Below are 15301 nucleotides of genomic sequence, written 5' to 3' on the forward strand. Positions count from 1 at the left end.
CTTTATTGTTCTTATTGTAACTAGCAACTATTGAACCAAACAACATTATCAAAAACATCAGCAAACAGGAACAAATGGTAAAAATTGAGAGAGCACACTTCACCCCGGGAAGCTTAGAGTTTCCTTGAAACAGCCGCTTCAGACCGGTGACTATGTCACGCGGACCCCACCGGGGCTGTCGTGGCAAACAATGAGATACCATATTGCCCGAGCACTAATAGCAAAGTTCAACAAGACAAAAAACAAATACTGATGAGGATGTGCAAAGACTGGGACACTCATACACTACTGGTGGGACTGTAAAATGATGAAACCACTGTGGAAAGCAGCATGGCAATTCCTTAAAAAGTTGGAATTTGAAATACCATTTGATCCAGCAATCCCATCAATAGGAATATATCCTAAAGGAGTGAGAGCAAGGACAAGAACAGATACATGCACACCCATGTTCATCACAGCATGATTTACAACAGCAAAAAGATGGAAACAATCTAGGTGCCCATCAACAAGAGTTGATAGCAAACTATGTATGATACATAAACACAATGGAATACTATGCAACACTAAAGAATAATGTACAATCTGTAAAACATTGCATAATGTGGGTGAACTCAGTAGACATTATCCTGAGTGAAATAAGTCAATCACAGAAGGACAAATATTGTACTAATTCATTATTATAAAAAGTCAAGGAAAAGCTTATATATGGAGGGATACTTCCTTTGTTGGTTATTAGGGGTGGGAGGGGAGGCTGGGAACACTGTTAAATAAGTAAAGACAAGTATTGATGTGGGGGAAAGGAAGGGCAATGTACCAAATGTGAGTAATCAATATGGTGGCATTGAGGAATAGGAAGACATAGAGGTACATGAGAGATACAGACAGCAAAGATGAACCCTTTTGCTTGTACAGTACTGCGTTGTCAGTGATGGCAAGCATTGATCTACAGGTGGACAGATGGGGGGACAGGCTGAAAAATCAGTATGTCTAGACAGGGATAGTGTGCCCATGACCATGTATAGGGTTAGCTCCACACACATAGACTATGTTTCTACATGTGTATTTGTATGTGCTGGAAGCATGTCCAAGTGTATAGTAGAGCTGACAAGGGATAAGTTTGTAGTGGCTTCTTGGCCACAGCCAGCTACCTGGAGGGAGTGTGTAGTTAGACCTGTGGGCTCTGGACCATAGTCACAGGGGACATCAAGCTCAATTTGCATAACATACTACACAAAAACATTGTTCTGCAGCTTACTTTGGTGAGTAGAAACTGGGAACTTAACAGGTTGCAAGCAAACATCTAGATGCAGCAATGTATCTCTCCTCATCCCAAGCAAAGAATGAAGAAAGCCAAAGAAGCATGGAAACAATTAGTCCAAGGGACTGGTAGACCAAGTGATCCTCAGCCTATTTGACCTTGAGACCAGAAAAACCTCTGTCAACTACTCGGAGGGGGATCAGTACAGGAGACCCTGGATAGAATGGGAGAAGAATGTGGAACAAAACTCAAAATCATAAAAAAAAAAAAAAAAAGTTTTGCTGGTCTGATAGAGCCTGGGGAGACTCCTGAGATTGTGGCCCCTAGTTACCTTTCAGGTCTGGAATTCAACCTCCTCCTGTGGCTTACAGCCAAACATTAGACAGGCATAAGGGGTAAACATTTCCATCAAATAGATACACTACTTGGAGCGATCCATCATGGGAGAAGAGAAGGGCACAGAGAGACAGCTTGTGGTGGGGGTGGGGGGTAGTGCATGGGAGGGAAGGACACAGGGAAGAGGTAACTATGGGGAGGAAATGGGAAGAGAGCTGTTACATTGGGGAATTACAGTCAATGTCATGAAACAAAATGTATATGAACTGCTGTATAGAAAATGAATTTACTCTGCAAACTTTCACCCAAATCACACACACACAAAAAAAAAATCAAATAAAAATAAAAAGACAAGAAAGGAATAAAAGGTGCAAATGGTTGTTAGAAGAGACTCTGAAACTTCTTCTTGAAAGGAGGAAAGCCAAGGCGAATGAAAAAAATGATGAACTGAACAGAAGATTTCCAAGTCAGCTCAAGAAGACAAAGTAAAGTATTATAAAGAAATGGTCAAAGACCTAAAATTAGAAAACAAAAGAGAAGAATATGCTTGGCATTTCTCAAGCTGAAACACTAAAGAAAAAAATCAAGCCATGAATTGCAATATTGAAGGATTCTATGGGGAAAATAGTGAACAATGCAGGATGCATCAAAAGATGATAGAAGAAATAAAGAGTCACTGTAAGAAAAAGAATTGATAAAGTTCAACCATTTCAGGAGGTAGCATATTATCAAGAACCAATGGTATTGAAGAAAGTCCAAGCTGCACTGAAGGAATTGGTGGAAAAACAAGGCTCCAGGAAATGACAGAAACTCATTGTAAAGTTTCAGTAAACAGATGCAGCACTGGATGTGCTTACTCGTTTATGCCAAGAAATTTGAAAGATGGCTACCTAGCAAAATGACTGGAAGACATCCATATTTGTGCTTATTCCCACAAAATGTGATCCAACAGAATATGGAAATTACCAAACAATATCATTAATATCACATGGAAAGTAAAATTTTGCTGAATGTAATTCAAAAAAGGTTGCTACAATATATGCTGACAGAGAACTTCCAGAAAATCAAGCTGGATTCAGAAGAAGATGTGGAAAAAGGTATATCATTGCTGATGTCAGGTGGATCTTGGCTGATAACTAGAACAATGTTAACTGTGTTTTATTGAGTATGCAAAGGCATTTGACTATATGGATAATAACAAATTATGGATAACAGTGCAAAGAATGGGAATTCAAGAACACTTCATTGTGCTCATGAGGAATTTGTACATAGACCAAAAGGCTGTCATTCAAACAGAACAAGGAGATACTGAATGGTTTAAAATCAGGAAAGGTATGTGTCAGGATTGTATCCATTCACCATTCTTATCCAATCTCTTTGAGGAGCAAATAATTGGAGAAGCTGGAGCATATGAAGAGGAATGAGGCATAAGGATTGGAGGAAAACTCATTAACAACCTGTAACATGCAAATGACACAACTTTGCTTCCTGAAAGTGAGGATGACTCAAAGCACTTACTGATGAAGATCAAAGACTACACAGTCTTCAAAATAGATTACACCTCAATAAAAAGGAAACACAAATTCTCACAACGGAACCAATAATAACCATTCCAATAAATGGATAAAAGATTGAAGTTGTCAGGGATTTCATTTTATTTGGATCCACAATCAACACCCATAGAAGTAGCAGTCAAGAAATCAGACATCTTATTGCACTGGGCAAATATGTTGTAAAAGACCTTTATAAAGTTATAACTTTGAAGACTACCATGCCCCTAACCCAAGCCATGGCATTTTTAATTGCCTCATATACATGTGAAAGCTGGACAATAAATAAGACTGAAGAAAAATTGAAGATCTTGAATTGTTGGTGAAGAATACTCAAGATACCAAGATACTGCCAGAAGAACAAACAAATTGATGAGCAAATCTGTCTTGGAAGAAGTGCAGCCAGAATACTCCGTGAAAGCGAGGATGGTCAGACTTTATCCAACCTACTTTGGTCCTGTTGTCAGAAGGGACCATTTCCTGGAGAAGGATATCATTCCTGATAAAATAGAGGGTCAGCAAAAAAGGTGAAGACTCTCAATTAGATGGATTGACACAGTGGCTGCAATGACGGACTCAAATATAGCAAGGATTGTGAGGATGTCACAGCACGAGGGTGTGTTTTGTTCTGTTGTCTACAGGCTGGCTATGAAGCAAAGCTAACTCGATAGCACCTAACAACAACAACCTGAGTGGGTACATAGATAGACACTCAAGCTGAACAGGTATGGAAAGACATATGGGGTTACACTCGCAAATGTATTTGGGTTTGATGGAGGATATTTCTATTTATGTACTGCATATATATCCATGATTATTTTAGAATATTTTAGAGCATTCAGGAGGTGAAGTTATGAAAATTTCTTAGCCATAGCCAAACACCCTAAGGAAATAAGTCATTGGGCCTGTGGGCTCAGGGCTGTAATTTCAGGGGACACTAAGGTCAATTGGAATAACAGTCCACAAAGACAATGTTTTACATCCTACATTGGTGAGTGGTAACTTAAAAGCCTGTGAGAGGCCAACTGAGGTGTGACTATTTTTCTCTCCCTTCCAGAGAAAAGAACAGTGAAGAAAATCAAACATGCAAAGAAACAATTAGTCTAAAGGAGCAATGAACCATGAGAACCCCAGCCTCCATGACCCTGAGACCAGAAGAGCAAGGTGGTCCCTAGTTACCACTGTTGACTACTCTGAAGTAATCGCAAAAGGAAGTCCCAGACAAAATGGAAGAAAAATGTCAACAAAACTCAAAATCATATAAAAGACCAGGCTTATTGGTCTGATAGGAGCTCTGGTAGCAGAGTGCCTAAGGTACTTGACTGCTAACCAGAAGGCTGGGAGTTCAAACCCACCAGCCACTCCATTGAAGGAAGATTGGACAATCTACTTCCCTAGTGATACTGCCTTGGAAACCCAAGGAGGGGTCACTATGAGTCAGGGCTGACTCGACAGCACATAACAACAACAACATTGGTCTGATAGAGACTGGGGGGACCCCTTAGACGATGGCCCTTTGATACTCTTCAAGCTTAGAACTGAACTCAACCCCGTCCTTCAACTTTCAGCCAAATAATAGGCCTATAAAGTGAACAATAACTCCAGGGAGGTATGCACTTATTAGAACAAGCATGATTATGAGGTGAAAAAGGCAGTTTTTGCCCAGAGATGAAGCTCAGAAGGCAGGAAAGGATAAGAAAGGAGGACAAAGGGAAGTGGTGAACACAGGGAGGCATTGGGAACAGTGCTATTACATTATGGGTATTGTATCAATATCACAAAACAAAATGTGTATGAATTATTGAATAGAAAACCAATTTGTTCTGTAAACTTTCACTCAAATTGCAATATAAAATAATAATAATAAGTGTTATTGTTCCTACCCTCTGTCTCCTGACTGAGCTAATCGGCAAAAATAACTTTGGACTTGGGAGAAGTGAGCAAAATCCCCAAATATAGAAAATCCAGGTATACTATTTGCTGTTAAGTTTTCAGGTGTCATTGAGTCAGCTCTAACTCATAGTAACTCTATGTACAACAAAACAAAACAAAACACTGCCTAGTTAAGAGCCATCCTCACAATTCTTGATATACTTGAGCCTAGCCATGATTGCAGCCACTGTGTCAATCCATCCCGTTGAAGGCCTCCCCCTCTTTCATCGACCCTCCACCCTACCAAGCATGACATCCTTCTCCAGGGAATGGTCCCTTCTGATAGCATGACCAACGTACGTGAAACCAAGTGTGACCATTCTCACTTCGAAGGACCATTCACCTGCACTTCTTTCAGGACAGATTTGTTCATTCTTCTGGCAGTCCATCATAATTTGAGTATTCTTCATGAACACCACAACTCAAAAGCATCAATACACTGTTTACTAGAAATATAAATTTGGGTAAATTAATCAGTCTTAGTCTTACTTTCCTCATCTGTAATATCAAAACAATAGTATTACCTAAATCTGTGAGGATTAAATGATAAAAGTCAAGTGAAATAGGCTTTTGGATGTCACAGATCAGCTGTAAAGAAATATAACATGATTTTTCTATTATACACGGTGACTTATCCCTGAAACACCTATTTCTGCTGGTGGGGGGAAAAATTTAACCTAACCCCTGCAAAAAATGACATGGAGATAGCATCTTCTGACCTACTCTAATTTCACAAGAGGAAGACAGAATCATTATCAACAGCCCAAGACTTATTCCTGTGAGGCCAGACATACCACCACCCTGCAGCCTTTTACCAATTCTGACACCAACCATCCCTTCAATGGCACTCACTATTTCTCTACTGGATTCAATAATTCATTTCAATGGCCACACAGAACTCACAGACAGTACTTATGATTATGGGGTTTATTAGGGAATTTACAGGCTACAATTCAAGTTCAGGATAAAACTCTTCAATCAGGACTGTCTCCCCTATGACCTCCAGCATGCCTCTCTGGACCTTGGCCTCTAGGCCTGGCCTCTGCCCTGCTTGAGCAAGTGTTACAAAACTCTTCTAGTTCTGTCAATAAGTACACGTAGGTGCACCCCACTCCATCAGCAAGGCTCCTGCCCATTGCCACTCAGCTTTCTCACAATGTGGGTCAGGTAAGTCCACTGCTCTTTCTCATGCCTCTTAGTTCACTGCAGCCATCTCTCAGCCAGGATGGCTCTCTCTGCCAGGGCACCTCTCTCTGCCCAGGGTGTCTCTCTCTTCCAGGGTATCTGTCTCTTCCAGTGTGTCTCTGCCAAGGAGGTCCAATGCAGGGATCTCAGGTCAAAGGATGCACTCCACTTCACCTCCAGCTCTTCTCCCTTGATGGCAGTGAGAGCCCCTCTCTGCCTCTAGGAGGGCTCATTTTAAGCCTGGCAGTGACAAAACTAACCAATCCCAACAGCAGAGTTCTATACACTTTATTTGCATGGTCCCCCCCAAGTAATCTGGTGGGAGTTACAAAGACTATGGCTAGAAAAACCATATCAAGTAACTCACTGCAATGCACCTGTGATAGTTGGACCTGTGTGTTAACTTGGCTGGACCACAATTCTGTGTGGTTTAAGCAATTGTAGTGTGGGTTGTTCCCATGATGGGATCCGATGTATATGTTTTGAGCAGCCAATCCATTGAAAGGGAGTTTCCCTAGGAGTGTGGCCTGCTTCCAATACATTTATGGACATCCTGGGAAAAGAGACACTCTTGTGTGGATCGGAATTCTGTTGTGTTGCCTACAACTGTTCGTGAGGAAACAATCCCGTATTTGGCCTGTAGACCTTGGATTTGTCATTCGTTGGAGTCAACAGCCAGTATACTGGCCTGCCAACCTTGAGCTCCTCAGCCCCTGCAGCTGGGTAAGTTGGGAAAAGCCTCCAGCTTGACGTTTGATCCAAGAACTTGGCACTTGCCAGTTTCTGTAAGTGTGTGAGCCATTTTCCTAAGATAAATTTTTCTTTCTCTATATATATAAGCTTTACTGGTTTTGTTTCTCCAAAGAACCCTGTCTAACACAGCACCCACTGTTGACAGCTTCTGATTGAACCTCAAACTCATAAGGCTAATTTGGAGTTAGGCTTCCCTTCTTTCCAGGTTTGCTTCCCCTCTCTTGTTTTTTGTTCACTTTTATTTTACTCTGGGCAGTTCCTGAACATGTAGGAACCTTATCTCATAGCAGGCCTTCAGGGCCAGCCCTCCCATTTTGTTCTCATTTCCTGACATGGGACTGTCCTTGTTATGTGCCCCCTGAGGAGCTCTGACTATGTCAGCCTGTTGTGATTCTCAGCACTGTTCATTTCTCAGTGTATTGGGCCCCCTTCACACCCAGCCATTCCCTGGCCACATACTTAGCAAGCTCAAGTCACATCCTTTCTCCTTGCCTAGCGACACCTGCAGGACCCCGGTTCTGCTCCACACTGCCCTGCAGAAGCGCTTGGCTCCACCAGTCACTAGCCCTCACAGGGGCTCTACCAAAGTCCCAGTACACTCCTCCCAACCCTATCACACCAGAGTAGAGCACTTGTCCCCTTCCCCAGAGGAAATGCTTGAAATGGTTCTGGAAACAACTGAAGACACTACTGCTTTGTAGAAAGATGAGGTGGGAAATGATAGGAAGGGTTTACCCTTCACTACAAACTACCAAGTGCTGTTTGAACTTTCTAACTGCATATGTATTATTTTATTATTTTAAATGGTAGAGATTATAAGGGCAGTAGAATTATGAGTAATTTTTGCTTTCATATAATTTTTCCTACTAAAAGTAGGTAAATGCTTAAATAGTGTAGAGAGGGGCACATTAAAACTTTGAGTGGTGTTTGCAGATTCTAAAGGGTCTTATGAAAGATCTTGGGTAACCATTTCGCAGCAACTCATCCCAGCTGCTGCCCTTTAGGAAGGCAGTCTGCCTCCTTAGCATGAAAGAAGGGCACACCGTTTGGGAAAAACAGGCCAAATTTCTACTCCGGTAATTGTGGGTGTTAGTCACAGAAAAAAATGGTGCAGGTTTATGGTAGATGAGACTTACTTTCAATATATTATACATTATTCTATGAAGCGTTATTCATTATTTCACATTTCCATGAAAGATAATGTCTTTTAAAAGGTAGGAACCAGAATGTGGATAGGGAAATTAACCAAAAAGAATTGATTAAACACCGTGCTTACCGATTATCCTTATTAGAGCAGAGACAGAGAAAGATCTGGTTATGTATTAGCAAAAATCAAATTGTGACTTAAAGGCATTAATGTAGTTAACCAAATGTATATATGTGATTAAAATGCAATATTGCTGTGATTATAATGCAATTAGAAAATTATTAAACTGTAATCAAAATGTAAACAAATCCTATGTGTCTGGCAGAAGTCCCATCATCTCATTATTTTAACTCAATCTGTGAACTAGTTTTAGTAAATATATTCTTTTATATTTTTCAGCTGCCACATTTCTTATTGTTATCTTTTAATTTTTTAATTAAAAGAAAGTATCAATGGGATAATGTTGAGGAATGTATTGTCTCTTTCCAAACATAATTAAAATAGAATACAAACCAGGGCTTATGCATATTACTGTACAAAGCTTGATCTGCTAAACACAACACCTACTGCCATCGAGTGATTCCAATTCATAGTGACCCTTTAGAACAGAGTAAAACTGCCCCATAGGTTGTTCAAGGCTGTAAATCTTTATGGAAGCAGACAGCCATCTTTCTCCCTTGGAGCAGCTGATAACTCAGACTTTTTGTTTAGCAGCCCAATGCTTTATCCATAGCGCCACCAGAGCTCCTTTAAAAGATAACAGTATATGAATATGCATTTTACCTTGACACTAACATTGGATGTGATCACACTTTTAAAATGTTTTAATGCAGGTAATTCTTAGGTGTTAAAATTGTAAAACTTCTAAAAAATGATACAGGACAGTACATTTTATTTAAATCATACAGTTCCAAGCTCTGGTTTTCTGGTCTAAGTCATACAAGAAGGAAATGAATACTCAAATACACATCTTATCCTAGTACATGTCCCTAAAATGAAGCCTAGAGTATTTTTCACAAACAGCATCCTAATTTCAATTTTAACTAAACATTATAGTGCCTGTTATTTATTTTGAACCATTTTCTCTAGACTTTGTATTCCTGTCATCTAAGCTCATTAAAGTTTTATACTTTCTTGGAAAATCTTGCTGGAAATTCCAGATCTAGCTATGGTGTTATAATATAAATGGGTTGGGCTGTCTTCAGAATGTTAAAACACAAAGAGCTATTTCATTTAAGCAAAATAAAAAGTGTCTGGAATAGTTTTCTTAGACCAGTGTGGGGTCCTGCTGGCAACTATGGTATTTGAGGTTTTGCTTCTAGAGAGCCAACTTGTTGAGAGCAAGAATTATCTGCCTTGGTGACTGCAAGAGCTTACAGACATCTTAAAACTGATCTGGTTCTTCAAGGAGTTACCTTTTCTCTTTTCTATACCTTCTTTAAAGTAATAGTCTACAAGTTGAAAAATAGTAAAATACAACCTTTTAATTCCAGTCTTTAAACATTTGAATATTATATTTTAAACCAATATATAAATTTTTTAGGTACTTATTCTATTTTTTCTTGTCATGTTTATACAAAAAAAAAAATCATAAATCTACTTTGTCCATATGTTTACCTTTTTAAAACTGCTATGTGTGTGTGTGTGTGTATATATATATAGACACACACACACTAAACTCAAACTCACTGCTATCGAGTCAGATCTGACTCATAACGAACCCTCCTTGGGTTTCCAAGGTGGTATCACTACAGAAGTAGATTGCTCCATCTTCCTTTTGAGAGATGCCTTAGGCACTATGTCACCAGAGCATATATACATGTATATATATATATATATATATGTACATGTGTGTGTGTATATATATATATATATATGTATATATGTGTATGTGTGTACACATATATTTGACATATGAACATTTTTACATGTATAATTCAGTGACATTACTTATGTTCATCATATTGTGCAACAATCACCACCACCCAATTCCAAATTTTTCCATCATTCTTGACAGAAACCCAGTGCCCCTGAAGCAATACCTTACCATTTCTCTCTCCCTTCCTGCCTTGGTAACAACTAATGAACCTTGGTCTCTCTATATATATACCTATTCTAGACATTTCACATAAGTGGGATCATACAAGTCTGTCATTTTGTGGCTGACTTATTTCATTCAACATAATATTTTCAAGGTTCATTCACATTGTAACATGTATCAGGACTTCATCTTTCTTCATACCTAAGTAATATTCCTTTGTATGTATATATATCACATTTTATTTTCTATTCATCTATTGGTGGATATTATGCTGTTGCCACCTTTTGGTTGTTATGAATACTGCTGCAATGAACACTGCTGCACAAGTATCTGTTTGCATTTCTGCTTTCAAATTTTGGAGGACATATGCCTAGAAATGGAATTGTTGCATCACATGGTAATTCTCTATGTTTAATTTTTTGAGGAACCCCCAAATTGTTTTTTACAGTTTCAACACCATTTTGCAATCCCAGTGGATGTAAAATTGTTCACCAACACTTGTTGTTTTCTATCTTTCTGATAATAGACATCCTATTTGTTGCCATCAAGTTGATTCTAGCTAATGGGAAACCTGTGTGTTGCAGAGTAGAATTATATTCCACAGGACTTTCAAGACCATGACCTTTGGAAAGCAGATCTCCAGGCCTTTCTTCAAGTGTACCTCTGAATGAGTTTGAACCACTAACCTTTCAGTTAGTAGTCAAGTGTTTGACCGTTTGTGGCCCAAGCAACTCCTATAGCCATCCTACCTGGAGTAAAACAGTACATTATTGTGGTTTTAAGTTGAATTCCCTAATGGCAAAAGACTAAAAATGCTTGTTGCCCAATTCTATTTCTTCTTTCAAGTCATTTGTCCATTTTCAATTGGGTTTTTGTCTTTTGTTGCTAAGTTACAATATTTCTTTGTATACTCTATATATTAAACAATTATCTGATATGCTTCCTAAAAATTCTCTCCAAATCTGTAGGTTGTCTCTGCACTTCATTAATAAAATCCTTTCATGTGATTTTTTTTTTATTTTGATGAAGTCTAATTTAATTATTTTACATTTTCTTGCTTGTAGTTTTTGTGTCGTGTCTAAGAACTCATTGTCAAAAACTAGATCCTAAAGCATTACCACTTTGTCTTCTTCTAAAACTTTTGTGCTTTTAGTTCTTACATTTAGGCCCTTGATGCATTTTTAATTAATTTCCCTATATGGTGTGAAATATGAGTCCAGCTTCATTCTTCTTCATGTGCAAATCCAGTTGCCCCATCACCATATATTACACAGACTATTCTTTCCCTCCACCCCTCATCTGTCAGTTTGTCATAATGTGATGCCTCATGTGTTTCTGAGAGACTGGAGACTATGCTAACAGTATTTCAAATATGAGCAGACTCACCCATGGTGAACGGGTTTCAGTTGAGCTTCCAGACTAAGACAGACTTAAGAAGGAAGGAGCCATCCACTTCTCAAAACATTGGACACTGAGAAACTTATGAATAGAAGTGAAACACTACCTGATATATTGCTGGAGAACTTTATGAATAGTCCTGAAACATTGTCAAATGTAGTGTCAGAAGATGAACCCCTCAGGTCAGACGGTACTCAAAACATGACTGGGGAGGAGGTACCTCCTCAGAGTAGAGCCAACCTTAATAATGTTGTTGGAGTAAAGCTTTCAGGACCTCCATTTGCTGATATGGCATGACTCAAAATGAGAGGAAACAGCTGCAAACATCCATTAATAATCAGAACATGGACTATATGAAGTATGAATCTAGGGAAATTGGAAATTGTCAAAAATGAAATGGAACACATAAAGATCATTATCCTAGGCATCAGTGGGCTGAAATAGACCAGATTTGGTAATTTAAATCAGACAACCATAGGATATACTATGCCAGGAATGACAAATTGAAGAGGAATGACTTGGCAAACATCTTCACAAAGAGTGTTTCAAGATCTATCCTGAAGTACAATACTGTCAGTGATAAGATAATATTCATACACCTACAAGGAAGACCACTTAATACTATTATTATTCAAATTTATGCACCAACCACCAAAGCCAAAAATGAGAAAATTGAAGATTTTTACCAACATCTGCAGTCTGAAATTGACCAAACATGCAATCAAGATGTGTTCATTATCACTGTTGACTGGAATGCAAAAGTTGGAAACAAAGAAGAATCACAAACACTTGGAAAATCTGGCCTTTGTAATAGAAATAATCCTAGAGATTGCATGATATAATTTTGCAAGAGCAAGGACTTATTCATTGCAAATACATTTTTTTCGACAGCATAAATGGCGGCTATATATGTGGACTTCACCACATAGAATACACAAGAATTATATGGACTATATCTGTGGAAAGAGGCATAGGAGAAGCTCAATATCTTCAGCCAAAACCAGGCCAGAAGGTGATTGTGGAACAGACCATCAACTGCTCATATCCAAGTTCAAGTTGAAGCTGAAGACAAAATAAGTCCACAAGAGCAAAAATATCACCTTGATTCTATCCCTCCTGAATTTAGAGAACATCTAAAGAATAGATTTGATGCATTGAACACCAGTGACCAATAACCAGATGCATTGTGGGATGACATCCAGAATATCATCCATGAAGAAAGCAAAAGGTCATTAAAAAGACAGAAAAAGAAGTAAAAAACAAAATGGATGTCAGAAGAGATTCTGAAACTTGCCCTTGAATGGAGAGTAGTTAAAGCAACTGGACGATACAGAGGTGAACAGAAGATTTACAAGAGCAGCTCGAGAAGACAAAGTCAATTATTATAATGAAATGTACAAAGATCTAGAGTTAGAAAAACAGAAGGGAAGAACACAGTTTGCATTGCTCAATCTGAAAGAACTGAAAAAAAAAAAAAAATTAAGCCTGGAGTTGCAATATTGAAGGATTCTATGGCCAAAATATTGAATGATGCAGGAGACATCAAAAGAAGATGGAAGGAACACACTGAGTCACCATACCAAGAATTGGTCAGTGTTCATACATTGCAGGAGGTGGCATATGATCAAGAACCAATGGTACTGATGGAAGAAGTCAAAGCTGCATTGAAGGAAGTGGCAAAAAACAAGGCTCCAGAAATTGACAAGATACCCCTTGATTTGTTTCAGCAAACGGATGCCACACTGGAGGCACTCAATCAGCTATGCCAAAAGATTTGGAAGACAGCTACTTGACCAACTGACTGGAAGAGATCCCTATTGTTACTATTCCAAAGAAAGGTGATCCCTTAATGTGGAAATTGTCAAACAATATCATTAATATCACATGCAAATAAAATCTTACTGAAGATAATACAAAATGATTGCAGCACTATATTGACAGAGAGCTTCCAGAAAAGCAAGCTGGATTCAGAAGAGGATATAGAACAAGAGCTATCATTGCTGATGTCAGATGGATCTTGGCAGAAAGCAAGGAACACTAGAAAGGTGTTTACTTGTGTTCATTAATTATCCAAAAGCATTCAACTGTGTGGATCATAACAAATTATGGATAACAATTCAAAGAATGGGAATTCCAGAGCACTTAATTGTACTCATGAGGAACTTGTACATGGACCAGGAGGAGGCTGTCATTTGAACAGAACAAAGGCATACTGCATGGTTTAAGATCAGGAAGGAGTGAGTCAGGGTTGTATCCTTTCACCACATTTATTCAATCTGTAGGCTGAGCAAATAATCTGAGAAGCTGGACTGTATGAAGAAGAACGTGGCATCAGGATAGGAGGAAGACTATCCTGAGGAAGACCTGTGATACACACACGACACAACTTTGCTTGCTGATAGTGAGGATGACCTGAAGCACTTCCTGATGAAGATTGAAGACTACAGTCTGCAGTATGGATTACACCTCACAATAAAGAAAACAAAAATCCTCACAACTGGACCAACAAGCAGCATCACAATAAATGGAGAAAAGCTTGAGGTTGTCAAAAACTTCATATTACTTGGTTCTACAGTCAACCCCAATGGAAGCAGCAGTCACGACATCAGATGACATATTGCATTGGGCACATCTGCTGCAAAAGACCTCCATTGCACCTCAGGACAGATCTTGAAACATCCTTTGTGATGAGGAATACCACACCATTCCTCTTCAAATTGTCATTCCTGGCATAGTAGATCATATGGTGGTTCTATTCAAAATGTCCAAAACTGGTCCATTTCAGCTCACTAATGCAGAGGATATCAATCTGTATGTGTTCCATTTCATTATTTACAACTTCCAATTTTCCTAGATTCATAATTCATACATTCCATATTCTTATTATTAATGGATGTTTTCAGCTGTTTCTCAATTTGAGTCATGCCACATCACCAAGTGGAGGTCCTGAATGGTTTACTTTATCCGTATCATTAAAGTTGGTTGTACTCTGATGATGCATCTCTTTCCCAGTCATATTTTGAGTGTTTTTTGACCTAAGAGGCTGTATCAGACAATGTTTCAGGGCTATTTATTAAGTTACACAATAATATATCAGACAGTGCTTCTCTGCTATTCATAAGGTTCTTCCTGGCCAATTCTTTGAGAAGTGGATGGCCTCTTCCTTCTTCCTAGTCTGTCTCAGTCTGTAAGCTATGTTGAAACCTGTGCACCTTGTGTAACCCTGCTGACATTTGAGACACAGGTGGCACAGCCTCAGGCCTCACAGTAACACAAGCCACCACAATATGACAACCTGACAGACAAGTTTGTCTCCTTTAGCTATTCAAAACCTCTCCACCCTCCCCTTACTTGGATCCCGCGGCTCTACAGTCCTCTGCTTTTCCCTTGCTTCCTACCTCGGTGTATGGGGCTGTCTCCGTCCCCTTACCTGGATTCCTTCAGCTCTGTCCCATCCCAGCTCTTCCCCTGCTTCCTGCCTCTGGGTGTAGGGAGTACTGTATGTAGAAGAATGTCTCATCTTTGTTGTCTGTACTTGTTGTGCACCACTTTGTGTCTTCCTTTTACTTGATGTTATTGGGTTGGTCACTTGCTTTTGGTATATTGCCCTTCCCTTCACCAAAATTAAGTCTTGCCTCTTACCTATCTAGCAATTTTATCTCCCCTGCCCTCACATCCCTGGTAACCAACAAAGAAAATTT

This window comes from Orycteropus afer, unplaced genomic scaffold (assembly GCF_000298275.1).
Source record: "Orycteropus afer afer isolate SDZICR_OR568_19922 unplaced genomic scaffold, OryAfe1.0 scaffold00543, whole genome shotgun sequence".
Taxonomy (NCBI): domain Eukaryota; kingdom Metazoa; phylum Chordata; class Mammalia; order Tubulidentata; family Orycteropodidae; genus Orycteropus; species Orycteropus afer.